Source organism: Chamaea fasciata, unplaced genomic scaffold (assembly GCF_029207755.1).
Source record: "Chamaea fasciata isolate MVZ Bird 193981 ecotype frontalis unplaced genomic scaffold, bChaFas1.0.hap1 SCAF_9, whole genome shotgun sequence".
Lineage (NCBI taxonomy): Eukaryota > Metazoa > Chordata > Aves > Passeriformes > Sylviidae > Chamaea > Chamaea fasciata.
This window is the reverse complement of record NW_027094094.1, coordinates 26,035,745-26,059,644: the sequence shown is the minus strand read 5'-3', so window position 1 is coordinate 26,059,644 and position 23,900 is coordinate 26,035,745. Positions and strand designations below refer to the sequence as shown.

Sequence of the window (23,900 nt, the reverse complement as noted above, 5' to 3'; positions counted from 1 at the left end):
AGAATCTGACTCTGAAATTAACTCAGAGCATATAATTTCCTATACTTTCTCATAATTTTTTCAAGGTCAATGAACTTCCCTGTAGGGTTAACAGGATCTGTCCTTAAAAATAATTTTGTCAGCAGAGACTATACAGTTTTGGCTGCTGCTTAGTATGAGTTTGGTGCTAATGCACAGACCTCACAGAGAATATTCTTAACATTATTCAAATTATTATGGTTGTGGACATGGAAAATTCTAAAAGCTCTCCTGAAGACACTTTAAAAAGCATTTTGTTAACTGGCACAGAGCAGCACACTATAAAAGCATCCCTTTAATATACTGTGGAGTAGGCTTGAAAGCATATTTCATATCTGTAACCAGATGGGATCACATGTATTAGTGTCAGTCAAGCACGTTTCTTTGCCCAAAAGCCCTTAATCTGCCATGCTTTTCAGACACTAAATCCCAAACTTAAATTAAGATTGTAAAAGATGTCAGATCAATGAAACTGGTATTTTGACAAAATGGTTCTGGGCAGGTTTTGTTTTAAAAACACTGCTATTTTTGGTGGCAGAAATTATTTATATGATTGTTTTCTTCTCAATTACATCATTACACAGCATTTGAGTTTTGTGGAGATCAGTATAAGCTAACTGGGGAAGACAAAAAAAAATCAGAATTGTCAGTTTTTCTATTTTTTTCTGACTTTAATGTGTTTTGATGACTCTATACAAACTGAGTATTGCATCAAAGACAAAGCCACAGCAGAATGTGAGGCTGTGTCAGTTCATGCACTGTTTGCAGCTCTAGGCTCTGGGTTTTTTTCATTCTAAGACCCCTTTTTAGCCAGCAAAGGAAGTGAGCAAAGCTCACATATTTGATGGAAATAAAAATCACCTTCAGAATCCCAAGCTGTGTTTAATGAAATGCAAAATGAGTTACTCTGCATTGTAACAAAGCAAAGACACAGAAAAAACCTCAGTGTTTGCTATTTTGCAGCCTCTCATTCCTGGTTTGCTGAGCTCCACTCATCTCTATCAAGGGCAGAAGAGATGCTGAAAGTCTGGGATGACTCTGATGGAAAATGCAATTCTCTTATCTCTTCCACCTTGAGCCACAACATGTACAGATTGTATTCTGGAGTCTCACACAGGTTCCTGTTCCTGGTGCCATCCTGCCTATGTGCCTACAGAGAAATCTGGAGGGTCACACAGCGGGCAATGCTGATAGCATTAAACAAAGACTTGTTCTCTTAAGGCAAATGACACGGTCACAGCCCAGATTCAACCTGTTTGGCCTTCATGCCTCACAAAGCCTGATCAGTCTACAAAACATGCATGTTTAAGTTTGATTATCTCAGTTTTAACAGAATTTCATTTATATTCCAATGGTGTTTTGTCCCTTTGCATAGCTGTCGTCAAGCAATCAAGACTGAGGGAAATGTTCTGTATGCTATTGAACAGATTATCAGCTATGACAATGACACCTGGGCAAGTAAGGCAGGGAAGGTAGAAAAAGAGCAAAAAAAACAACCAAGAGGAGCAGACCCAGTTAGTAAAGCTCACCTGGCCCTTCAAAATCTCCTCCAGACACATCTGCTCTAGGGGCTCTGAGGGTGAAAGTACTAATGCTGAGTTAATAGATAGAATATATCTACATGATGCAAGGCATTGTTCAGTTCAAGTCGTGGAGGACTACTGTGGAATGGATGCTGCAGAAAAAGCCACCAGAACAGAGGACTTGTTATATCTGAACTGGAAGGTAACGGAATTTTTTCAAATCATCTGTGAATTTAGGAACATATATTCATATCTCTCTACTCTAGGAGAAACTGAGAGAAGTAACTAAAGTAATGCAGGGTGATGTGGGCATTACTCACAAGACACCCTCACAATTATGACTACAGAAAACCAGTGAAACCGCCAATTTCACCCAGAAATAGTTGTAATAATGAACACCCCAAAAATTAATCTGCAGGTTTAATGCCTGTTAATTATAAAGGTGCACTGCCATTTCAAGGAACTGCTAATTCCAGGTGTAACTTTACATCTTTCAAAGGAGGGAGAAAACTTACTTCCATGTCATCAGGCTTATATTGTTGTTGTACTGCTGTAGACAAACAATATAAAACTACTGGCTATTTTATTTCAACTTTTTCACCTTCCCTTTTATGGATATCAAAAAAACCCCTCCTTCTGTTGTCAGTTCATAGATGCATGATTTTATGAGTACAATGTCAGCTCAGAGCAAAACGATGCAGTTACAATGAACCACCACATTGCCATCAAAAGCTTACTAGACAATCATAAAAGTAAAAATGGCTTCACATAAAACCAAAAGTGTTTCATTTACTTATGTTTTTTTGGTTATTTAAGTGGAAAAAGACCAATTTGATAAGATGAGGGTATGCTGAACACACATTGGTCAGCTCCTAGAGGATGCTTTTACATCAAGAGCATATGAGGGTGATCTACAGCAGGGAGATGAGTATTTTCTTCATGTGAAACAAAATTATGGATGAAGACAGAGAGGAAGTGTTTTCTTTTAAACTTGTAGCTCTCCTGGCTTTTCTCTGCAGCTGCCCATTCCCAGACAAAACGCACTGGTTTTCTGCTTTTCCTGTGTCCAGATGGGCTCTCATCCCACACATCCTGCCTGCCATACAGTTGCAGAAGGGCACAGTTACCTGTCACTGCCACTCAGCTTCCCCTCTGATCGTGTCCTGCCCAGGACCAGCCCTGGCTGGCAGGACCAGCACTCACAGGGACATTTAAAGAACTCCAGCAGCCCCCCATGAAAGGACACACCTTCAAGGACTTTGGCAAATTCTGCCAGGCTTCTGCTGAATATGTGGAAGATGATGTTTTTCATCCTTGGCATTAGGCCAGGTGCAGGCACAGCCGTGATAGTAAATTAGCCTCCTGCCAAATTTTTAGTCTCTGTTTCAAAACACTGGGGATTCTCAATTAAACTGTTGTAAGAAACTGTGCAGCACAACAACATATTTCACCCTATCTTATTTAAGCAATATGGTTGAATCATGTTTATTTACATTGAGCTGGAAATTTAAGATGAGGAATGTGTCTAACAGGAATAATCAACCCATACACACAAAGTCTACAATGCAACTAAACCCATCATCCCATAAGAGGAATTACTTGGGAGACTCAAGTACCCAGAATTTCTACCAGATTTTGTGTTAGAAAGCTGAGTAGGAATGTCAGTCACTCACAACCACCTATATATATATTGAAAGAATTAATATTTTGTCAAAGTGGATCCTTTGGTCTTAGAGAACAGCTCTAGCACATTCAGCAAATAAGATACCAAGGTACAGTGTCCTAGGTCTGAATTAAGTGTATAATCTCTAAGCAAGAAATAATGTCAAGAGGCTACTTTAAATCTAATTTATTATTTGGTTATAGTTTAGAAAAGTTTCATTAATAAGTAATACAGACCTAGTTTTGTGATGACTCCCTTTACTATATATAGTATTTTTCTTTATGAAGAGATATAATGATCTGGGTTAAATTAGATTTTTCCCAAGGGAAAAAATGTTATGGCTCAAGTAATGTGTTTTCAAAACATGTTGGAACAGAGGTTGTCTTTACATATTTGCAACTGTTGGTGTATCAAAGACAAATAAAATAATAAAGAGAAATAAACCTTTCTTTTACTGTTCAATTTCTGAATTTTTGCACTAAATAACTGACCAGATTACAGTATTTAATTACTTTTCCCTCCCACTAAAAAAAAGTTTAAAACTTTTGAACCATTAACCTCTTCCCTCCTCTGCAGTGCTCCAACATACAAGCACACAGTTGTGTTGATAAGAGGCAGAAGTGGATTCTGCAAGGAGCCAGGCTCTTCCTCCCCAGTGGCCTCTGGAACAGGGATTTCTGTTGGCAGGTCATTCCCACTCCACCAGGGCATTGGACACACTGAATTCCTGCACAGATCCAGGTGGAATCTCTGGATTTGCAAGTGACAGGTTACACGAATTCATGGGACACCTGTTTGAGCTAATTAGCCTATTCTGGGTCTGCATATGTTAATTAAAATAACTGAATCCACAGAGTCTTAAAGCCTACAATATTTTACCATGTATCTGAGTTGTCCAGCTGTGTAATTCCATTCTCTCCTTAAACTCTGTTTACTGTCAGGCATGTCTGCCGTCGTTTTCTTGTCCTCACTTTAATTCACCTCTCAACAACCAAAACCATTTCCCTCATACCTTATGGAGTTCTTGGTCACAGTGTTTCTAAGGAAATAATAATTCCTGTTGATACACCATGGCAATTTTGCTCTCCCCAAAATGCATGTTCATTGTACTGGCTGGGTGATGTTTCAAAGAAACCAAAGTAACATGACCTCCAAAAATCTACTTATGTTCATAATTTACAGGACAAGTACCACTCATGAGACTGTAAAAAACAAACCTAGAGAAAGCAGACCAGATTCTGACTGCATCAGTTGATTCTTTAATACTCTTTTCACCATTCTTTGGGTTTATCTCCATAAAAGTGTTAAGATCATTCCTCTGAACTTCAGTTCTGAGACTGGAAATGCAGCAACAGTGAAATGCTTTTTTAGATACAGCCCAGACTGCAGCTGGCCAGCAGCAGGACTAAACTTCCCCTCAAGAGTGAGAAAACAAGATGGGCCCTTCCTCTACAGCATGTGTAGCTTTTGGCTGACATTGCTATTAATGGCACAGTTTTCTAATCCAGGGAATCACAATTTAATCAGCAAAAGTAAACCAGCCTCTGGGTGGAAATCACATGCCACCTCCAACGTGAACAGGTGACTTTGAAGACAAGTTTCCTGTCTCATGGTTCATTGTGCAGGAAAGTTATTTCAATGCCAAGATTTGGACACAAATTGTTTGAGATGCAAGTCAATGAAGTATTATACTAAGCTACTGAAACATGTGAAAAAACCCTTTATACTAATATTAAGCAGGCTGTGGGTATTCTGGATTGATTTTCTAAGTGCAAATGCTTTCACTGGTTTTGAGTTTGTATCAAAAGCTGATAGATCCATAAATAAATTTGGATACATTTGATTACAAATAGTTTTAGCATTTTTTTTCTCATAAGTTGCCCTATGAAGCTAAACATGTTTTGTCTTGCCCTACCAGGTCACATGAAATAGCAGAATGCACCTTATATATCCTAACACTTGCCTGCATAATCTGCACATTCCACTAACCTTGCTAACTTTAATTACACACAATATCTGGATTTCTGCTTACTGCAGTACTGTAAGTTTCTCTAAGTACTTCTGCTTACAGCATTTTTCACTGAGGAAAACTATACTGAGCTCACAAGGGCCATTTGGTGGCATTCACATATTTGCATGAGGGCTACTTGATGAGGCCCGTTGCTTAGTGGGTGTCCTACCACACACACATAAAGGCTGGTAGTTTGCCAACTATGTCCCTTGAAGTGCTTTGCCCATAAATTTCTGCAGTTGCCCTGCACTTAAGTCAGCAGAAATCCATAAAACCATGGGAGATTTTTATTTTCAAAGCAGTTTATAAAGCTATTGCTGTCAAATCCCTCCCACTGGTGAAGGAGACAGGTCAGATGCACAATGCCTTCAAGGAGCTGTTGTCACATTTTTATGTACTGCACATAAAACCTGAAGCAAAAGGCATTGCAGTGTGGACTGTTGGCTGATGTTAGTTGAGGGTATTCCAGACAGGGAAGTTGCATCCAACGGGTGCTCAGTGCTAAAGCATCACCAGCCCAATAGTCCTTCAATTTCTGAAAAGCATGTTTGCCTTCCCTTGCCAATAGCCCCACTCAGGCACAGACGACCAGCACAGCAACCGCAGCACTGGACAGAGGAGCAGAGGATAAACTTTGACTTATACAGCTAAGCCAAAGTTAATTAGATTCACAATAGAAATAACTGTGATTGGTTCAAAAATATGTGAACTGGTACTACCTCTGTGGCTGACAGAAGCAGAGCTGGACTCTTCCTTTTTCCTAGGCTACAGCACAATAACCTGGCTACATCTAGGAACATTACATGTCATCTGTTCCATTTTGCTACACCACATCACAATTTTCTCTCTCTTCTGCAGCTACTGTCTGTGGTGAGTGGGACTTACCTGGGAAGACTGGGAAACAAAAGAGAAAGTAGGTTTGCCTACTTTTTATTTTCTAACAGAGAGAATACTATTGTCAGCAGAAGTGTGAAGGTTTTAGGGTGGGCTTTCCTTAAAGTCCAGGAGGTTTATTCTTTATGACCCTTGATACTGCAACGAAAGTGCCACCACAGAAACAAGATATCCTTAGCCACAGGTTCCTCACTGTGCGCTGTAAGCTTCCAGTAACTGAGATGGATGGGCATTTTTCTTTTCAAAAAACAAACTAATAATAACTTTTATGCCAAAGGTTTAAGAGCTGCAGTGGCACAGAGAGTCCCTTTGTTGGTCACTGCCATGTCAATGCACTGAAACTCAATGTCTATTGAGACAGAGGAGTAAAGTTGTAATATGGGAGAGTGATCAAATCATGCAGAATCAAGTTTAAAGAACAAATATTAATGTACTCTACTAGCTGTAACAATTTGCCCATGGAGGTGAACCTAGAACGTCTCATGTTTGGAGGCAGGTAAGAATTGTTCAGAGATTTACTAAGGTACTCATTGAAAGCAGCATCTCATTAGATACCATATGTTTAAGAATAAATTTCAGGCACACTCAACCCAAAGTTATTTGGCATTTTCCTTAGTATAATTCGAAGGAACTGAATTATCAAAAAGATGGTGTCAAAAAGCGCACAGACTTACAAGCCAGACTTTCTAGAAATTAAGGATGATCAAAATAGTCCCTTGGCTTTCCAGAGCCAAGGGTCACATCTGCCCTTTCGCAGACTTAGGAAATCACTCAGCTTTTCTATGCCTTAGGACACTGTCTGCAGAATGCAAAAACCTGAGTGATAAAATGACAAATAGACACAAAGATGAAGATGTTCAGATCATTGGTACATCTGAGTAGACCTTTAGAAAGCTCACATACTCCACTGCCTGCTGCAGTAGGAGAATCAATGGGAACTCTGCAGTCTCACCTGTGGCAAGGTGTTTTTTGTTGACTTTTACACACTGAACCTGTAACACTTAGGAGCTGTTTAATCACAGAGTTGAAGACCTTTCCCACCATCCATGCTTATGTTGGATTAACCATATATATATTGAAGTACAATTCTTCATAGTGTCAAGACTATATTGGACTGCTGGAGGGCTAAAAGGCAACAAAACAAAATCTGAGAAGAACATTTGTTTTGCACAAAGTAATTTGTTAGTATATTGAGAGTTCTTTTCAGCAACATAAAACTCTGCCTTTTGGACACCACATGGAACTGCAAGAAAATGCCAGGAGAAAATTCTAAGAGTTATCATAAATAAAGCACTTGTCATATTGCCCATAAGTGCAGAGGTCTCTCTACTTTGTTATGCTCCAGTAATGGGCATAATGGTTTTATTTGCATAAAACCCAGATCCTATTATACTGTAGCTGCTTCTTCTTAAGCTTTTAAAATCACACTGGCTTCCTGAACTATCATGTTCAGAGCTGTTTGAAAAAAAAAATCCAAACCAAAACACAAACATTTGTTATCTTTTTATGAAGTGAATTATTTGCATAATGCATTTAGACTGGGAACAAAAAAAATATTTAGAGTAAAAGACATTTCTTCCTGCAGAATTGAACTCATTGGAGTGTCTAACCAAGGAAAAAAAAATGCATTTTTGCTGCTGCTTAATGGACATTACCAACAGGCGGTACAGATACCACAGGTCCCTAAATGATGGAGAATTTAAAATGAGTCACCTTCATGATGTTATGTTCAGGAAAGACTATTTCAGATTTTTTTTTTTTCCTGAGGGAGATTTTCATGTGGTCTTATTAATAGGAGAAGAAAATAAAAAATATTCTATTTCCATAATTCATCTACTCACACTGCAGTCCAGCCAAGCAGTACTGTGGAACTCAGAAGAGAAATAATAGGAGCTGAAGCTGTTGGAATATCCTCCAAAGGGCCTACATCACTACATTGTAAGAATATAGGAAGCATGCTATTTACTGGATATCCCAAAGCACACATCATGTTCGTACAGCATAAAAGATTAGAGGCTCTACATCATAGTTCATTCAGCTTCCTTTTTTGCGTAGTTCCCCCTTACCTCGTGTCAAGAGATGCATCTGATACATTAAGTGGCCCATGAAATCACTGTCATCCTTTTAATCACTCATACATATTTGCAGCAATTTTTCCCAACTGTATTCCCTTCCCAGACTGCTCCAGAATGGCTGAAGTGTTCAAACTATAATTAGCTGTATTCATTTTGAACTCCGTAGCTCCTCTGCTCATAGAATAATCCTTCATAGAGCAAGGAAATGCCTAATGAGGATGAGAGAAATACCTAATACTGCTGAGGACAACTCTTGGACAGTTGTCATCCTAGACTAGAGAAGCAGGAACTGAGTCAAAGATTTCTCATTCCCTTGTCATCCAGTGATGCAGAAAGGAAGAAACCCCACCAGAGTCACTGAAATTTGGTTAAACTTCAAACTTCTTGCTATCACTATCATATTCTGGTAAGGTGGAAGAAGATAAAAGCATAATAATGAATATACAGACTAGAGGTATCAGGGCTGATAACTCCTTCTCCACATAGCACAGAATGCATTGCTGCCCACTCCAACTCTTCAAAAGCTTGCTCAGCGAAGAGCTTCTCCTACTTCTTTTTGTTTGTTTGTTTTTATAAGAATTCAAAGGAAGCAGTAGATACACCATTCTCTTTATATCATGCTATTGAACTCTATGGGCATTTATTGTTGACAGTCACAGAGAGAGCTGAGGATATATCTGCCCTGTGAAAGCATTGAAACAAACAGCTGAACAGTGGCAGAGATACAAGGACACCACAGCTTGAATTGACTAGAGGTAACTGAATAAAAGGCTGTATTTCAAAGCCAGTGCAGTTTAGTGATTGGTCTTAAAATCTCAAAGCTCTCTCAGAGTCTCTGTGGAGTTATTTCAACAAGCTCAGGGCTCTTTTCCAAGTAAGGTATTCAAATCACAAAAAAAGGCTAAGAACAGCTATCACAGGAGGCATTGACATCTTGTCAAGAGCCCTGACCAGTCAGAACAGGAACAGGGAATGAATTGCTTTCTCACCCCCGCAGACAGATTGTGGCAGGGTGAGGGGAGACTGGCCTAGAAAAGCATTTCTTCTGTGAATGGTTTGAGGGTCAGAGTCACTAGCACAGCTCGGATGGCAGGGATACACAACATGAAAACAGAGGAAAGCAACCAGAATGCATTTTCTCTCCTCAGAAAAAACCCAACCAAAACAAAAACACAACAACAACAAAAACAAAACAAACAACCCCCCAAACAAACAAACCCCAAAACAACCAAAAACCCCACCTCAGAACAAACAAACAAACCCCAAACAAATAGAAGCCAAAACAAACGTCAGCTCCCTGGCTTGCCTGTATCTTGATACCTATAGGCCAGGGTATATTTCTACTGGGTGAGATAAGGGGAGCAGTGGGGTAGAGCTACACACCACTTTCTGTGTAAGTTGCTACATTCGTTACAGGGTTTCCTCAAGGAATTCTGTAGAAGTCATTTCCTCACACAACTGTGGTAGCACCTTCTGCATCATGATAAAAATAAAACAAAAAACCTTATCCATGAGCATCCATGCTCACTGCCAGCTCCTGCTGATCACTGAGCTGCCTGCCCTCCCTGCCCTCTACCCTCCTCGCCAGTGGGATTACATGTCAGCATTTGCAATTTCATTTCCTATATTTTCATACATTGTAAAATCCTAAGGATGGAATATTTTGTTAGCTTTAAAACTTCTATTATTCCTTATTGAAACGATCCCATTTTTATAATCAAGCAGCAGTGTTGGTCCAGCCCCAGGAACACTACAGGCTCACATCCTGATCCCACTGTATTTAAAAGCAGGAAAGGCATCCCTAGATTACACAAAGCAAGGAGGACAACATCATTTAGTTTGTAGAAGTGAAACACTCATGATACAGAAGGTTTTAACCAGTCATAGCACAGGACAGCATAGGATAATTTTTTATCACAATTTTACAATACTTTTAGTGATTTAGTAGCCCAGTTTCTAAATTGAAACTCCTGGAGGCTTATAAAATATTAACAACTTACAAACCAAAATAAACATTAGATCCTAGATAAAGCAGCTATCTATAGTCTTTTAATTGTCTAAACCATTTTAAATTAACACACTCCTGTTAAGGTTCCCAAGATCATTAATAGTAAGCTCCTACTCCTTTCCAGATTCTGAATTTAAATTCTTGGGATTTTAGTCTACATTTACATTATCTTTGAAACACACACTATCAGTGTTGTATCGCACCCTTGTAGGCTCTGAAACACCTTTTAGTGCTGTTCTGCTTTACATATTTGCTACGTGATAATGGAGACAGGGTTTAGTGAGTCTTATACGTCCAGTGGTTGGGATTAACAGAATCACAGAATCAATGTTGGAAAAGACCTCCAATACCACCATGGCACTGAGTGCTACATTAAAACACCTCAGGGGTGGTGACTCTACCATGTACCTGGACAGCCTGTTCCCATATCTCATCACTCTTTCTTTGAAGAATGTTCTACCTGAGTACTGGAAGCTTACTGATTTCTATTAAGATCTAAATCTTTAGATGTGTCCTCTTTACATTTTTAAAACCTGGATGTGAAAGCATTTTATAAAATACTTGCTCAATAGCATCAAATACTTGCTCAATACCATGAAAGGTAGTCACATAAAGAAATTAAATACAAAATAATTTCCTTTGCTATTTTGAGAAAAAGACTGAAATTTTATGCAAACTTACTACAATAAATATGCCATTGAAAAAATTTCATATACTAACTTTGATTTTCATTATGTCTGTAAGGTTTATATTACATTTGCAAGGGATTGGGATTTTTTTAGTTTGGTAACGTTGTTGCTTCTCATTCAAGCCATGATTCTAATACATGTTTAATGCCCAAGTCCAATCCACAAGCCCAGCAAACATCATTAGTGTCTGAGATTAGGTTCAAGTTACCGTATAATCAGGCTTGTGTTCAGCTCAGAAACAGCAGCACAGCAGAAAACAGCAGGGAACAACTTAAAATGCCTTTCAACTGGTGTGATAGCAAGTGCTTCCCAGGTGTGCCAGCGCAAAGACAAACAGTGGCAGCCAAAACAAGTGGTGGAAAAGCTGGAAAGTTTGTGCCAAGGATGCTGAACACCAAAGCAAAAGCTTTGCTGAGAGATGGAAAAGAACAAACCTCCCTAAACCAGGTGGCTAACACAGAAATGTAGAGGCAGGCTGCTGATGGGAAGTGTCTGGCTTCACCAGCAACAGATGTTGGGTAGTGTATCACAGAAGAGACATTTAAATGGCCACCTCTTCTCCTCTCCATCCAGCTACAGCTTGGATAACTGGGATAACTGCTGACCTTCTTTCTACTTTCACTGTGGAGTCAGGCTGGGCAAATCCCTGTCTTGCAAACAGTGCAAAATGGCAATTCATTTCATCATGACATTCCAAAGTACGACTGGTAATGCTGAAAAAAAGCGCATCAATCACAGACCTTTAGTAAGAGGATAGGAATCACCTCCCAGCAAGAGGTCTGAATAAATTTCTAACTGATTATTACTGCATCTTAGTTTCCTGCCCTAAGAGAAAACCACCGAAAATGTTTCCATTCTTCTTCTGCATACACAGAAGTTTTATAACCCTTGAAAATGCTTCAGAAGAAAAAGTTTCCCTTTCATTGGTACCTGAATCTCCAAATAAATCCACAGGACTCACAGCCAGCTGCTGTGAGTGGACTGTCCAAGGCTAGATTTATGCAACATGTTAGGGCTGAAAGTACTGCCAGGCACAGTTAGCTGTAGCCAATACCCAAAAGAAAATTATGCCTATTTCAGCCTGGTGAAATCTTGAAAATAGGAGGATATCCAAATGGTAGATTTAATGGTTTGTAGTCTAAGCAAATTCAAATCAAATGTACTTTAGGACAAAACCAAAAGCTGAAAATTCACAGTGCTCAGAGATCTCATTTACCAGGGAGTTCTGACATCAATTAAAAAAGGTCAGGTTAAAAAACCTCTTCCAGCTGGGTTTTGCTGTGGAGGTGCCAGCTGACCATTTAAGCAAGGGAGGGCACAGAGGGCTCCTGCTGTTAGGTGCTCTCTAATGAAGAGGGATGGGAACACCCTTGCTGTCAAAAGGGAAGCATGAAGAGTAGATGCTGCATGAGGTAAAGTAGCACAAAACATTGTCATCTCAATCAGAAATGTCCATTTTAGTTTGCAAAAAGCTTCCTCCTATGAAATGCTGTCTCATAACATGCTGTCTTGTTTAGGGTATTGTGTTACTGTCATGCCAGAGAACAGACAAGTAAGAATATACACTGTGAGTTGTGTTAACCACATTGTCTATGGTTTTGGTTGGTTTTTTAAAATAAATAGCCTCCAACTACCACAGTGAGATTCTGTTTGTGGTTGTTTGTGGGAATACACAAGACAGAGAGTAAGGCAGACTTAATCAGCATAGCTAGTCTGATGACCAGGATGCCATGGCAAGGACAAACAAAACTTCGAGACTATGAGCAGGTGGGATTAAATCTGCTTAAGGGAAGAGGAGAGATTCAGTCAACCCCCTACAAGAAAGGTGTTGTAAAATGCATAAGTTGCTTGTATGATCTTTTAACCTAATTATTGTAGTAGAAATTATTAACCTTACTGAAATGGTATATAAGCTCTTGGAAAACCTGAGTAAAATTGAATTCTGATCACCAAAATCAGTCTTCACGTCTCTCCATCAATTGCTGACAGTTGTTGAGATTTTATTCTACCTTTTTAGACCTGAAAATCTCCTTTAATTAGGCCTAGAAATCTTTCTTTCCTATTCCAAAGTGGAAAGGTACTGAATTCCCCTCCACTAAATTAGAAACCTTAGTCACAGCTTAGAGGTGAGAAGCATTTAATACTCTGTCCTGCAGGGTACTGTACATTCATCTCAATATTGTCCCACAGACAAAAAACACTGAAATCTGTATGTTTGCATCAGGTGATGCCAGCAAGAGCTGTGGGTCATCATTCAGGAGCATCATTAAAGTCACCAATCCAGGAAGGAATATAACCGTGGAGCAGCAACACAAACTTCATTCACACTCCGCATGTTCCAAGAAGATATTGATTATTTAGGTGGGACAAGGCTGGTGAATCCAAACCCTTCAGTTTTTCCTTGCTAAAATAGAGCCCCACAGTTCAGGGATTCAGATGCCTACAAATCCATCACTGGAAATATGACTACTAGATGCAGACACTGGAAGGAAGCCCCTTTTACACTTCACAGAGAGTTGGAAGGTACATAAATAAGATAAAAACAATGAAGTCACCATGAATATTGTGATTTCTGTGATACTCTATTTGCATAATTAAGTGCAGATGCCTGTGGAATCTTTCTATTTAAGGACTGCTTTTAACTGTGCACAAAAATATCAGCTGTAGGTTAAAAAATAACAAGACAAACTTCACACCTTTATACTTCTTTTGAAAACCACATGTATGTAGTTAAGATAAAAACCACATAGAAAACATGAGGCTTTGAATACAAGATATTCAAACACCCTAGATTCATGATAGTATATGTTTGGATAATAATGAAAAATTGATGATGCTTAGAATATAAGCAATACAAAATATTTACCTATGCAGTGAAAGAAGTTATTTCCATATATTACACAAGAAAGAAAGGAACTAAAACATTAGTCAAAAACATTTGAAAGAAGTATTTTAAAAAATTTCACCTAGGAATGCTTCTAGGAAATAGAGATGGAGATGTGGCAGATGGGCTCAAGTTCACTGTAAATTTGGAAAAATGGCTGCTAAGAATAAGATGTCCATCAGAATAACTCTGATGACCTTGACCATTGCTGTGGAAGTCCCCAGCTAGAATAAGTAATTTACATCAAATTATTCTTCTGTTTGTAGTGGGCCTTAAGCAGTTTAAAATATTCTAATACATCATAATTTAATTATTTGAAGACCCACTGCTACAAATAATCTTCCATGATGAGATTACTGATGAGCCCTTCATCTTGAGTATATAAAGCAAAAATCAAGCATTGCCATTTAACTTGGATTGTGCATTGTATTTTAAAATATATTTATAATCATAATAATTAAAATTTCTGTCCTCTGATTAAAGACATCTGTATAAATTCATAATGTGATTTTGGAAAATATTCTTCATGTACATAAATCTAATACTCGGTACTGATATTTTTTTACACTAAAATATTCATCAAAACCAAACAGAAGAATGGTCTGAACTAAATGTTGAGCTTTTTTCTTTAATAATCTTTTACTCCAGTGACTGCAAGTGAAGCTTTCTGAGGTATTATATTTATACTTTGCCAGCAAAAGCCAATGCCTCACCATGACAGGACAGCAGCCCAGTCAGGATAGTGCAGTATATTCACTAAAGCCCATCCTCCCGGGCTATGGGTGGAGCTAAATTGTTTTGCCTGGGGCATTCCGTGAAGTTTTGCTGTGAGCACTAGAGGTGATAACTGCACAAGAAAGGGTCAAACTCCTATTTGACCTATTTTCCTATTCAAAAGATATGGTGAAACAAGGTTTGTTTCTAATAAGAACTTAACCCAGGCTGTATGTGATCCCTTCATCACCTTGCAGAGGACTAAGGTTCTGAGTACTAGCAAGAGATGCATGTACCCTTAAACATTCTCACTGTGCAAACAAGCAGATCTAATTGTCTTTTCTCTACAATGACAAAAAAAATGAGCATCTGTAAATATCCTTTTAGAATTTCCAGACTAGCACTATACCTAGGCAAAAAAATTACAGACGTAAATTTTGTCCCCTACATTACATGCAACTTAGTTGATTTTCCCTGAAATTGTCCTTTTCACCAATCACACCACAGCTGAATCTACTGAGCATTCTCCCCAACAGCATGGGACTGTCAGCTTCCCATCTCTATGGATATAGATATGTGGATAGAAAGACTATAATCCTCCATAATGGAAATTGCATTTGATTTTTCCAAAGAAACAAGGAGAATTTTTGTGCCAATGCTGTGAATGAGAGCTATCCCAGTGAAAGCCTGACAGTCCCACCATGAATTATACTTAATTCTTATCCCAGTCAAAAGAACTAGCCTAGAAATATCCCAGGTCAGATCCTTATTAAGACAAGAAAACATTGCAAATATGGCTAAGCAGAACCAAATCTCCAGGCTGTCGTCAGTGTGCTCATCAGGCAGATGCTCTTGTTGCACAGAATTTGGGGAATGTGGGCTGCGTCATCTTTTGGACCAACAAAGGAACCCTCTGCACCTTTCTTACACCTGCCCCCCTACAGAGGAACTTTTACTTACCTGCTGCAACTCATTCTACCTTTAGTAGCACTAAAGTTGGTACTCGGTCACCACAGATATAAGGATATGCTTTCATGTCAATCAGCATGTCAGGTAAACACCCACAGGCAAAGAGTGCTCTAGGAAATCAGCAACCGTTTAAGATGATGCTGTGAGGCAAATGAAAACCTAGACAGTTAAGAAAAAAAAAATCCTGCCCCTTCCACCTTAGATTTTAGGTGATATTTCTTCCTTGCTCACTGCTAAGCCCATCTGCTTATAGATCCAATCTTTTTTTAAGTCCCCTGTTAAAGAGATCTTCTGTTCCTGCTGCAATCATTTCCATGGCAACTAATTTTCATGTCACAAATAGAAATCCATGCAGGTTCAACAGGTGAAAATCAGAGGCATATTGAGACAAACTTTTTAAAAGCTAGAATCGTGCACCAGCAAAATCAGGGAAAAAAGAACAAATTATGTCAGTTTATATCAATCACTTGCTATGTTATTAAGTTTGCTGTGGTATAGGTCTGCTTTTTGTCAGCTAAACTGTGCAATCCATGGTGTGATTATAGTGTGAGATGTAAACTTGGCAATGCCTGAATGTGAAACATTTGGGCACAGACATGGTACGCAGGAGGGTGACTTTCCTGCAGGAACTCCTGAGTTGATGTGGCCCCATGGAGCACTGAGCCTCAGGCTCTGCTCATCCTGCTGTGGTCACTGGACACTGTGGTGACAGTGATTCTCATGGAACCTTAACAAACATTCCTTTTTTTTTTCCCCTGAGCCCAAAAAGGAATCCAGGTGTAACAACTCCATTGCTGAACCCTGGACTCCCATAAGTGTAACAACACTGTAGTAACATCAGGTTAATTTCAAGGGAAAAATTATTTTCCTTATGGTTTACTCTTGAGCAGACTTGGTACAGGGAATGATTATGGAGCTCTCACACTGCAGGTTTAATTTTGCAGAGAAATTCTCTCCCAAAAACCCAGCAATGCTGAATAACCTATCCAAAAATCCTTGGAGGCAGTCAAAACATTCCTAGGCAAAGGCCCTGAGCAACCAGAAATGGGACATATGCTGAGCAGGAGGTTGGGTTGCAGATCTCTGGGCTTTTCTCCTAAGAGCCAAGTTTTTGCAATGTTATGAATTTCAGTGTGTTGGTGTCTCATTGAGCACAAATCCTATTTGCACATTTAGATGCAGGACCAAAATGAAAGAAACAGAGCTGAAACTCATTCCCACAGTACTACATCAGTGAAAATTACAAAAGTGTTTTTGAAATGATGACATATGCTTCTGTTATGTGATTTATGCTGTATTTCCCTACCTCAAGTAAACCACATTAGTTCACTTTGGTCCATATCAGACCAAGGCAACCCTATTATACATTAGGTATTTGCTTCACTTCTTTTTTTCCTAGAGAGAATTCCAGAAAGTTGCATGTGATCACATCACCAGGGCAATACCATGTTTCTAGAAAATTCAGCATATTCAGATATTTGTGTCCTCTGTTATATAAAGAGAGTAAATTTACAGAAACAGATCATCAGGAAATTTTAAACTGGTAACTAGAACAAACTGACATGTTGCTGACATCAGGAACTGCTGATGTAGCAAGCAGAAATATGTTTGATAGAAGAACCATCAGAAATGACAATAATAAAGAATTTGAATGGTCTGAAGAAATTATTCCTTTGCACTCCTTTCACGTGCAGTAGGCAGCTCAAATGACTTCCCGGGGCTTAATATGTTCAAGTCACACCTACTGCTTTAAGATGACATAATTATCAATGGAATGTTCTTCTCACATACAGACTAATTAGGCACTTGTGGGCCTCTTACCACAAGATTATTATTTTAAATCACAGAATCAGCTGGGAAAAAGCTTAGAGAGATAAGAAATTATGACTGACTAGAATCTATGTGTGAGGGAACTAAATCCTGAATTAGGCACATAAACCTAATTCCTAAGATTCAACACTTCCTAAATTTATTATGACATCAGTATCCACTTACCAGAAACTACAAGAGTCAAATCTTAGAAAAATATTAGAGATGCAGGGGAAGGCAAGTTGTAAAACACAAGATACTGCAACAGTCTTTCTTCTCATTCCTGATTGCCCACAGAAAACAGAGAAAGATTGTCATGTGGAAGCAAAGCAGCAAAATTCCAAACCCACAAAACCCCCCAAAGCTCAACAAACTCAGATAAGGCCATCTCCTGCAAGGATAAATGTCAGAAGCCAGCATAATGACCCACATCAGAATCCAGTATTTTAATTTCTGGAGCAGTCAGGGTGGATTTCATAGCAGGAGTTGTGGCTTGGCCATGAGGTCACGGAAACTGTAAGACTGCAATGTGCCCCAAGGCAGAAGCTTTTCTCAACTGTCTCTACCGTGTACTTCCTCCACAACCTGTTGCACAAGCAAGCCGCTAATCTAAAATGACATTAAGACACAACATTTGTCTAAACACATCACCTAAGTGAATCCATTTAAATCCAAGTGTAACACCTCCCAAATGCACAAAGCCAAATCTAATAAAGGGCTGAAGAGAGGTTTTGGCAACTCAAATTTGAAAAATGCATAGAGGAAGCTATTACTTTTCATTTTATCTCAAATGAAAGAGCCTAATTTTGATTGTGGCATACAGAAGAGGATAAAACAAAGCACATGAAATAAACACATCAAATCTATTTAAAGTATAACTACATGCAAATTTGGGAGTAAGGTGGAAGTGGCACTATAGGAAATGCAGTCACTGCCCACCTTTAGATATGGTACCAATTAGCATCTAGAAAGAAAAAGAAAAAACCCTAGCAGAAAACTGATTCACTCAGTACTGAGAAACCGCATGAGAAGTCTTTAATCTCCAAATAGCTGTGACCAAAACTCATTAGGTGACGACAATCCTTAGTAAAGAAGAGAAATATCTTAGTCTTGATATTGCTAGAGAAAGCGTCAGATCAAAAAGAGGATCAAACCAGCATCTTAAAATGGCTCACTCCCAAAGTCTGAGCAGAAATAAATTGGAAAAGCACTTAGAAGAACTACTTTTTGAATTTATTTTGATATCAGGATCATTGAACCCAAGCATTTCTTTTAAAGTAATTAAATGCAAAATTAATAGCACATTTAAAAAAGCATTTAAACTTGAGTTGCTGAAATATCCTTGAATGTTTCTGAATCATTTTCAGGAAAAAAATGGCTAAAATCTGCTGCAAGTGATAAAAATGAGACCAAGAAAAGAGATTACTTTGCAGTTCCAGCATTTCTGAAAATCTAGTTGTTGAATTACTTGTTTTTAAAATAAATTGAGTAAGCTATGGGAGTTTTGCTGCATTTTTTGTTTGTTTGGAGTTTGTTTGGTTTGGGTTTTTTGTTTGTTTGTTGGGGTTTTTTTTTTTTGTTTTTATTTTCATTGAGGGAAAGTCAGAGAAGGCAGAAATTCTTCAAGTTTGCCTTCAAGTACCAGACCTGGTAATGGGCAATTAGTCTGTATCCTCTGCAAAGTCCTATGCTGTAAGCCACTGTGGTTTTAGGGTGCAGAAAACTCAGAGCAGAGTCTGCTTTACTGATGATTGTCTAGTCATCATTGAAAATCTCATCCTGGACTATATTATTTAACTCAATAATTGAATGATCACGAATTCAAACCTGTCTGTTACGGAAAACAACCAGTACAATTAAATTCCAATAATAACACAAATGTTAATTCAGCACTGAGTTTCAGGAGACCAGAAAACTAGCTATTGAAATAGATTCCTCCAACACCTTTGATGTGAGCATTTGTCACTGATTCCATCTCAGAAAAAGTTCAAAGTCCTGTTTTGACTGTTTGACTGACTATATTGTGATTCATTGGCTCCATACACTCCAGAAGATGTCAAAAGCTGATGCTAAATGTAAAATTCTGGGCAAAATCTTGCTTTACTTTTCTCTTTATGCATCCTTTGTTGTTTTGCAAGAAAATGTTCAAGTGTCTTCCTGTGACAGGAATGAGGGAATGGTTTTGGAAAAGTCAGCATAGAAGGATGGACAAAAAATGTTTCCAACAGTGTCCAGAAAGCAATAATAATTAATTTGGCTACTTGTACCTTGGCATCCTCTGTTCAACATATGCCAGCTTGAAGAAATGCTTGCCAAGCCTATATTCCATTTTACCCACTGCTCAAAAAAAAAAAAAAAAGTTTAATATGTAGCAAGTCTTCTCCCATAAGAAAAGTGTCATGAATACCTAAAAAAAAGTCAGTTTTTAAAAGAATATCAAACCTAAATCCATTGATTTAAAAAACAGCTTGTGTGTTACAACATCTAAATGTTATTTAGATTCTTTCTTACTAGCTGACAAAAAAGAAAAATGAGAATAGTTTAAAAAGTCACATTCAATTATTATTTCCTTAACCATGAAACTCAAAATACCACTTTTTTTATCCGTCACCAGAGACCAGAAAAGATTCAAATATTGCTTTGTGGATTAGGGTTTTTTTGGGATATATTAAATTCTCTAATTATTTTCAGTTTGAGACAATGTGATTCTGATGAGCCTGTCTCTCAGTAACAGATACAGTCCCTGCCCTGCCAGCTCATGACATGGCATAACTGGGAAAAGAATTTGACTGAAAAAATAGTGACCAAAGAAGAATTCTCCATTCCATTTGTAGGTAATGCGTTCAAAGACCTCCCTGTCTAACTAGATTGTGCTGGTAACTTTCCAGTTCACAGTATTTTCTACAGGGTTCAATTCCAATACAGGGTACCTGCTCTGAGCCATTCTCCTTGCTTGTGAGACCAAGGAAACAATGCTGACCTTATAATCTACAGCCATTTCTCATTTTAATTAGTACATTTTTATATGAGACATCTGTGGCAATCCTATTTCTCCATATTTTGTTCTTCAGTTCACAGTATACGTTCTGCGCACTGAACCTGAGCACTACAGGTGGGAAAATAAGCCACATTGAGGGCAGACAGACATGCAGACCTCATTATTACTGCTCTTAATCCTCTATTTTTGTTCTAATGACTCTGACATTTAACAGGAAACGGGAAACAATTTGGTTGGTGCACAGCCTCTAACTGCACATCAATATTTTGCGGGTTGGGAGACCTTGGTTTAATTTTGTTCACCTTCTTTGGGTCATTATAACCCATACACTGAACCAAACATACAAAAGCCCCAGAGTCATAACCATGCTCTGCTTTTTTCTTGTTGTTGTGCCCGTGACCCCAATAGCAGTGAAAATAACCTCAGCCACAAACATCTACTGTGTGCATTCTGCATGCTTAAAATAGCATCTTGACCAGTCAATAAATCATGCTTGACCCAGAGGAGAAATAAAAAGCAGAGGGAATTTAGACACATCACACCTTCCTCTTTAGAGGTAGACAATGAGCGGGATTCCATTTGATACTTCCATAAAGGACAATTAATCGTAAAACCAGATTAGCTGAGCCAAGCAAAAGGTCATGTGTCCTTGGAAAAAAGATGATGGTGAAAGAGGATGAGAAGCAAAAAGGAAGCCAGGTGGATGACATCAAAATGCCACTTTAAAGAAGAGTGCAAGGAGAAGTATAACCCTGATGGCCCCACAATGCCACCTAGCACACAACGGAAGGGGTAGTCCTGGCACTCCACTCTGACACCTGCGGTGGTAAATTTCAGCACAGAAAAAAAAAAATAAAATTGCTTAAATACATAACCTGTGAGGGAAATAAAAACAGTTTAAAAACACCACAGTGGCCTTGAGCTGCTGTAGGCTCTCTCATAAAGTAGATTAGCACAGCAACGCAATCTCACACCCTGTCCTTTGATGAGACTGTTGTATGCTCCCTTGTGAACAAAAGAGAGAAACAACTGAGGTTTTAAAGTCCTTAAATGAAGGCCTTAATTGCATCTGAGAATAAATTTTAGGTCAGGAGTCAGTGGACAGATCAATGAACCTTGTGAGACCTTAATATGGTCTGTCTTCTGTGACAGAATCGTTTGTTGGCAGTTTCTTTGAAAAGGCTGTCAGAGTCACAAACAGGCCGGTTTATCAACTTCATGGCTTGGTACCCATCTACCTGCTGCCCTGGAGTCTTGAGAGCTTTCACTGCTTAGATGCTAAATACTGACACTGGAGGAAAGGTGGCATCTCCTAGGAGGTTATGAGATGGCACTCTTGTGATATGAGATGGAAAAATAGGAATAGAAAACCCCTATGGTATTACGCTATAAGACAGGAAAAGATGACCAGAAAAACAGTGGGACAAGCTAAAATAGGCCAAAGGAGAATAAACTGTCTTCTCAGAAGGCATTAAAGCAAGGCTTGGAGACTTTTCAGAAAGTTAAGGCATGATGTGTGAATAAAGATGTGTCAATTGGAAGGAAAAATTTAGGGGCAAAACAAAACTCTTGTGGACCAACAGTTACCAACAAAACTGAATTTGTACACAATGTGTGATACTGATTTCATCCTAAATGGAAACTGAGTTTATAAAAAAACCAAGGTATCTTCCACTCCAAATTGGATGACAATCCAATTTGACATGCACATGGAATTTATAGTTCCATGTATGCTTGCAATGCAGCAAGAAAAAAAAATCAGTTCAGGTAAAACAGTAGTTACACCATATATGAATAAGTATAAAAATAAATCCAGATTCAAGAACATGAATCACTGTCAACTTAGACAAGAAAAAATACCCTAAAATACGAAAAAAATGTGCAATTTTAGATACTTCCATATATTTCTTTTTCTGTTTCATTTATTTATATACCTTTTAGCATACTGGCTGCTCTACAAAGTAGTAGTCATTTATATCTGGGTATTTGCTCCCATATTCAGTTACCTGAACAGCTGTAGTTAGGATACTTTATCTTCCTTGAATGTAAAACAAACTGAATAAAAGACTTTGATCTTAACACAATTTTTCCTACATATAACTAGTCTGCAGATTATAAAAAATAAACAAATCTTCATTATTGCAGACTAGCTAGTGGGGATTTTTCTATTAACATCTTCTGCTATGCCCTTCTGTTAGGTCTTCTTATGCTCTGAGCCCAAATATTATCCCAATAACTACTTTCTTATGGAAGAACCTTGGCTATTGCTGTAGAAGACACCAAGTCTGCAGAATTTTAAAGTCAATGTCTAGATCTTACATTGGGAAATCAGGCTCAATTTGGTTCTATGCATTCTTTAGCATGTAGTCAGTGTGGACTCCTGCATTTGGTGGGGTTTTGATTGGTTGGTTTTCATTTTTTCAGGGTTTTTGGGGTTGGATTTGTTATTGTTAGGGTGTTTGTGTCTGAGATTTTGGGTTTTTTTCCTTATATCAAGATATCTCCATGAGCCTGCTGCCACACAATTCCATATAAAGCAGTTTAGGCTGGAATTTGATTTCAAGTACAGTAATCTGTGCTAAGGTGGTGTTTCTTTCCTGACAAACAGGGAATGTCAGCAGAGGCACAGAATTTGCCATCAACTGGGTTGTTGCCCTCAGTGCATCTGGGAGAGGAGCAGGTCTTTTGCCCACCAAGCAAATGAGAAAAGTTTCATGCTGTTCTGCTGTACTTGATATCTGGGCTCAGACTCCTGTACCTTATCACAGAAGAAAGCAAGATACAGAGTAGGACCTTGGATGTGAATCACGAATCTCTCCCTTAGCTTATTCGAGTGGTATCAGTTCTTGCTCGGCATCTGATGCCATTTTGCTGCTATCTGTCAGCAGGTTTTTGAGTCGTGAAGGAGCTGACTGGTTTATCACCTTGTTTGGACACTGGCAATTAGTCAAAGTGAGCAAATGTTTCCACCAAAGTCCCGCATCCATAATGGATCAAATAGCATGGCTGAGAGAGGATTTACAAGCTACAGAAGACACACTTTTAGGCACCGTACTGAACTTCATTTAGGCTGCTGCAGTCATATTTTTCTGCCAAGCCCTTTGTTACAGACTGTTTCAAAGCCCTTAAATTAAGGAAGAATCTTCCTGCTTCTTACTGGCATAACTCAACCAGGCAAGTGGCTGAGAGTTAGGTCCAATCCCAGCAATAAGCACTGGCCACTCGGAAAAGCTATTCCCCAGAAAACCCTATAGAGGTAGCATTTATTTCCTGTCCATCTGCTGCTGCACCAGCACAGGACCAGAGCCCTGGGATTCCTTTGATTTTTATTCAATAATGTTCTCTGCTTTAGAGGTGAAATTCTACAATACATGCTCCAACAGCAACAGCCGCAAGCAATTTTGACAGATCACTAATTGCAAAATCCTAATTGAAAGAATACCTGCCCTATTCTCTAATTTTCCAGAGGTGTAAAACTTGCTGCGTGTTTCCTCTTCACCATTCAAGTTCCCTAGAAAAGCTATTCCCTGTAGAAGTTCCTAGTAAAAAGTTATTTTACATATGCTTAAAAAACCAGGGAATGTGACACACATGTTCCCTGTAGGGCTGCATCCACCAGGTGTTCCCAAGGCCACTGGAAGGAGA

At 38.7% G+C, this 23,900-nt stretch overlaps 1 long non-coding RNA gene across 1 annotated transcript in view; it reads right to left on the bottom strand.

Annotated features, from left to right (window-relative positions):
- LOC136294110 (uncharacterized) overlaps positions 1-23,900 on the bottom strand; it is a 102,267-nt gene that overhangs the window by 56,977 nt on the left and 21,390 nt on the right. The window lies entirely within an intron of this gene.